The sequence below is a fragment of the Apium graveolens genome, chromosome 10 (assembly GCF_009905375.1).
Source record: "Apium graveolens cultivar Ventura chromosome 10, ASM990537v1, whole genome shotgun sequence".
Lineage (NCBI taxonomy): Eukaryota > Viridiplantae > Streptophyta > Magnoliopsida > Apiales > Apiaceae > Apium > Apium graveolens.
In genome coordinates, this window is record NC_133656.1 from 42,715,558 (window position 1) to 42,721,180 (window position 5,623).

The 5,623-nt window shown below is 34.1% G+C and overlaps 1 long non-coding RNA gene across 1 annotated transcript; it reads right to left on the reverse strand.

The window, feature by feature from the left end:
* Positions 1–291: 291 nt before the first annotated feature.
* LOC141689522 (uncharacterized) lies at positions 292–1,302 on the reverse strand. Its single transcript, XR_012562415.1, has 4 exons — positions 1,068–1,302; positions 838–944; positions 525–649; positions 292–426 (listed from the first exon to the last, which is right to left on the reverse strand). It is a non-coding gene; the product is annotated as an uncharacterized LOC141689522 (long non-coding RNA).
* Between the last annotated feature and the right edge of the window lie 4,321 nt (positions 1,303–5,623).

A 5,623-nucleotide genomic window follows, 5' to 3' on the forward strand; every position in this document is an offset into this window, starting at 1 on the left:
CTTTTTTTTGTCACAATTATACTATTTATACTTAAAGATGACAAGCAGGTGAAATAGTTTTAATACAGCAGCAACTGATGACAAGGTTACTCAGTACAAGTTCTTTGAGTTCAGATAACTATTTATACTAAAAGACAACAAGTAGGAAAAATACTTTTAATACATAAGCAACATATGACACGGTTAATCGATATAGGTTGTCCGAGTTCAGATAATTTAATTTACACTACAATACAGCAAGCAAATGACATACATATAAAAAGCATATTGTACAACAGCAACTTATATACTCGACTAATTAAAGATCTAATAAATCAAATCTTGCCTTCTGAAGGATGTTCAAATCTGGAATCCACAATGGCTCGGAGAAGCTCCGGCTTCAACAAGAAGTCTCTGAATCCTGAGCTGTGAATACCAACATAACCTCTACACAAAAAAACAATTAACAATTCAACATAAGCAATAATTCAAATTCAAAGCACTTAATATAAGTAAACGCATATAAAGCAAGTTAAAAATTTTACTTTTTGACGGCGTCAGTGCTGGCCTTAGCAGTGGCAGAGTCAGGGGCTTTCTCGTCTTCTTCCTCGTAATCGATGAGCTCTTCTTCGTAAGCATCGTTGTCTTTAATCTCTCCCATTATATAATTCTACAATTCACAAAGAAAGCGACAGAGAGAGAGAGAGAGAGAGAGAGAGTGAGAGAGAGAGAGAGATTTAAGTAAGTTAATTGAATTGAAAAAGATGAGAGAAAGAAAAAAGATTAAGCAATAAGTATTAAGTCCGATTATATGGTAAACCAATGATTTCACTACAACAAAATAAAAGAACACGGTACCTGTGCTCTGTCCCACAACAACGTTCAAATACTAACAATTGTGAGTCTCACCTCCTTCGTTCCCACCATGACAACCAGATCCTCAATCAAGTCAAACAAATCTCCAACTAAAAGTAAGAAAAAAATAGATAAAAGAAATTAGGGTTTTCAGTTCAAAAAATCCCCCATTTAAAACTTAATTGAAATTATAATCCAAGTTTACACTTGAAGTTTTTATCTTTCCCACATACTTATTCGAAAAAATCAAATTGAGCATCTACTCAAACGAATCGAGTGAGTGAGAGTCGAGTTTCGATAAATCGAATAGAGTTGAACATGACGGAGGGGAGTGGAACATAAGTAAGTGCAATTTGTGGTAAGTAGAGCAGAGGTGAGTGGTTGTGCAGGTGATTTATTATAGTGAGAGACGAGAGAGAGATGGAGGGTTTCAGATGAGGGTGAGAGTGAGAGATGAGAGATAGAGAGATGAGAGTTAATTTAGTTTTTCTGAAGAAGAGGGGGAAATAATTGATATCAAAAAGGGAAATTTCAACAACTTTGATTAAGGGGGAAATAACAATAGAATGAATATTTGTCTTTTACATTTATATGAAAATACATTAGTTTAAATTTAAATTCAATATATTTATTTAAAATTATTTTATATATTGAAAATGTTCAATTGTGAAGAAAAAGATTGTTTTGATATTTATTTATATGTACTTCCTTTAAAACTCAATTATTTATTTATTTATATACATTTATATTTATTTATTGTTTTGAATAATAAATAAGTTCAACTATGTATATTGTAAATCAATCCACTACTGACTTGATAAGTTTTTAAACTTTCAATTACACTAATATTATTAACTTCTAAAAATAAATAAAATATATATTTCAATTATTATTTCATTTCTATGTAAAAAATTACTAATTAGTTAAATTCAAAGAAATCATCTTTAATTATATATGTCATTTTGGTAACACATTTTGACTCTACCGCATCATCAAAAAGGAGGGGTTGCGGTAGACATTGGTTTTGAAGGCTACTATTACACTTTTCTTTGCAACCCCGCTGTGAAGGGTTGCAAAATCCAATCTATGGCGTAGTGTCAACACTATATTCAACCCCCTTCTATAGTGTTGTGTGACCTAACAAGTGGTATCAGAGCCTCTTTGTTGATATACAAACAGTGAGATCCAGTTTACAATCATGTCTGAAGAAATACAAACTCCAACTAAGCCCACCAAAACTCAAGATACTCAAAAAAATCAAACTCACAATCGATATGAGAGTATTAGGGTTCCCATACTGAGAGCATCTGAGTATCCTATATGGAAGGTAAAGATGGCTATATTTCTGGAAGCCAGAAATCCAGAATACCTTGATAGAATTAATGATGGACCATATAAGCCTACCAAGCTTTCTGTTGTAGTTGCTGATCATCCAGCAAAGATGATACCAAAGGAGAAAGGTGATTACACAACTGAAGATATCTCATCTATTGCCAATGATGCAAGGGTAAGGCATTTGCTGTATAGTGCAATTGACAATGTCATGTCAAATAGGGTTATTGGATGCAAGACTGCAAAGGAAATATGGGATGATTTGGAGACAAGATGCCAGGGAATTGAAGCCATCAAAAAGAACAGGAAGACAATACTCACACAGGAGTATGAGCACTTTGACTTAAAATCTGATGAGTCATTAACTGATTTATATGACAGGTTTTGTAAACTCTTGAATGATCTGTCACTGGTGGACAAGGAATATGATCTTGAAGATTCAAATCTAAAATTCCTGTTAGCTCTTCCTGAAAATTGGGATTTGACAACTATGACCTTACGGAAACTACTCTTGATGAAATTTATGGTATGCTCAAGACTCATGAACTTGAGATGGATCAAAGGAGCAAAAGGAATAGAAGAAAGTCAAAGACAGTTGCACTTAAAGCTGATGAGGAATCTCCTAAAGTGGTTGTCTCAATAAGGGGCAAAGGAAAGGCTTTCATCATACAGTCTGATTCAGAGTCATCATATTCTGATAATGATGATTCAGAATCTGAAAATTTATCTGAAGTGGATGTTGATCCAGAGATGATGCAACTGTGTGCTCTTATGGTGAAAGGTATCTTAAAGATAGCCTACAAGAAATTCAGAAAGGGCAAGAAGTTTTCCAAGAAAGGTGGAAGTTCTGAAAAGAAAGGGTTCAGAAAGTCTGAAGGTAAAGGAAGAAAGTCTGACAGAGGAGATAACTCAAATGTCAAATGCTACAATTGTGGTGAAAGAGGCCACATCTCTCGTGACTGCAAGAAAGGAAAGGGTGATAAAGGCCAGGCACTTATCACAAAGATGAAAAACTGGGCAGACACTTCAGATTCTAAAGATGAGGTGAACTATGCTTTAATGGCAAATGCTGATAGCAGTTCTGATGCTGCTGAATTGAAGGTACCTCATTCAACTCTTGCTTGTCATATTGATGATATTTCTGAGCTAAGATAATATCTTAAAACCATGTTCATTAGTTTTAGAGATCAGACTTTAACAAATGAAAGATTAACATCTGAAAGTCTTGCTCTTAGAAACAGAAATGACTACTTAGAAAAAGAGTTAGTTATATTTCATCAAACTCAGAAAGAAAGAGATGAGGCTTTGTATGTCAGAGATGAAGTGCTAAAACTGAATAAATCTCTTAAATCTGAACTGGAAAAGGAAAAGGAGATAATCAAAACTTGGACTAACTCTGGAAGAACAACCCAGAAAATCTTAGAAAATAGAAAAATTGGAAAGAAGGACTAGGTAACCTAGATGATAAAGAAGAAAAGGAAACTGTGTCATATAAACCAAACTTTACCAAGAAAGATGATAAGCCTAAAATTAATCCTGTTAAATTTGTAGCAAAAACTGTTGTATCTGATTCTGAAAAGATGAAAGACTCTAAGACATAAGTCAAAGAAAAGTCAACTTCTGACAAATTAAAACAGGACAAACCAGCTTCAGTAAATATAGGTTTAATGACAAAGAAGCAGCTTAAGCATAAGCTGAAAGAGATTAGAAATGTGAACAAGGTAAAGGAAGCTAGGAAAAATAGGAATGGAAAGGAAGGTGTGAATAAAAGCAATAATTATATGCATGTTCCTAATGCTCCTAGAAAGAAATTCTATAATTGTAGAAAATCTAACCATCTTGCTTCTTTTTGCAGGAAAAATAAAGATATAAACTCTTTACCTCCTAGATCAGGACTTAAGAGTCAGTCTGTTAGGTTTAAACCACAAAATCCTTGTTTTCATTGTGGTAGTTTATGTCATTCTATTTATACTTGTAAGGAATATCATAGTTTGTACTATGATTATTATCAAATAAAACCTTCTTTAAAAAAAGTTAGTGTAATTCCTTCTAGTGTAAATTCTGATGCAAAGTCTGATATAAAGTCTGATAAAAAGCATGTTAGCATAAACTCTGAAACTAAATCCGCTGCAAATGCTAACAAACTTAAAAAGGCCAAAGGATCCAAGCAAGTCTGGGTCCTTAAAAGTAACCAATAGTGGTCTTTGTGATTGCAGGGCAACAGGAAAAACATCCTAGTTCTGGATAGTGGATGTTCAAGACATATGACTGGAAATAAAGCCCTGTTATCAGACTTTATGGAGAAAGCTGGCCCACGAGTTTCTTATGGAGATGGAAACATGGGAAAGACTCTGGGATATGGAAATATGAATCTTGGGAATGTCATAATTGAAACAGTAGCTCTTGTCTCAGGACTTAAACACAATCTGTTAAGTGTGAGTCAAATCTGTGATAGAGGTTATCATGTGGATTTCTTTGAAGAACACTGTAAAGTTGTAAGTAATTCTACAGGCAAAGTGGTTCTGAAAGGTTACAAACATGGTAACATATATGAAGCCAGAATTTCAACAAATTCTGATGGTTCTACAATCTGTCTGTTAAGTAGAGCATCAATTGAAGAAAGCTGCAATTGGCACAAGAGACTCTCTCATTTAAATTTCAACAACATAAATGAGCTAGTAAAGAAAGATCTTGTGAGAGGACTGCCAAAATCAGTATTTTCTCTTGATGGTCTTTGTGACTCATGTCAAAAGGCAAAATAAAGAAAATCTTCATTGATGAGCAAAACTGAATCCTCAGTTCTTGAGCCTTATCACTTGCTGCATGTTGATCTATTTGGTCCAGTCAATGTGATGTCAATTCCAAAGAAGAAATATGCTATAGTTATAGTGGATGAGTTCACAAGATACACTTGGTGTATTTCTTGCACAAGAAGAATGAAACTGCATCTACTCTAACTGATCATGTTAGACAGCTGGATAAGTTAATCAAAGATTCTGTTAAAATCATTAGAAGTGATAATGGCACCGAGTTCAAGAATTCAATCATGGAAGATTTCTGCAAAGAGTATGGAATAAAGCAGGAATTTTCTACACCTGGAACTCCATAGCAGAATGGAGTTATAGAAAGAAAGAACAAGACTCTTGTTGAAGCTGCACGAACTATGCTTGATGAAGCAAAGTTACCAACCTATTTTTGGGCTGAAACTGTGCAGATTGCTTGTTTTACATAGAATGCTGCACTCATAAACAAGCATGGAAAAACACCATATGAGATGGTGAAGAAAAAGAAGCCAAATATGAAATACTTTCATGTATTTGGATGCAAGTGTTTTGTTCTTAAGACTCATCCTGAACAGCTGTCAAAATTTGATCTAAAAGCCGATGAATGAATTTTTTTTGGATATCCACTTTCCACAAAAGCCTTCAGAGTCTACAATTTAAGAACACGGGTTGTC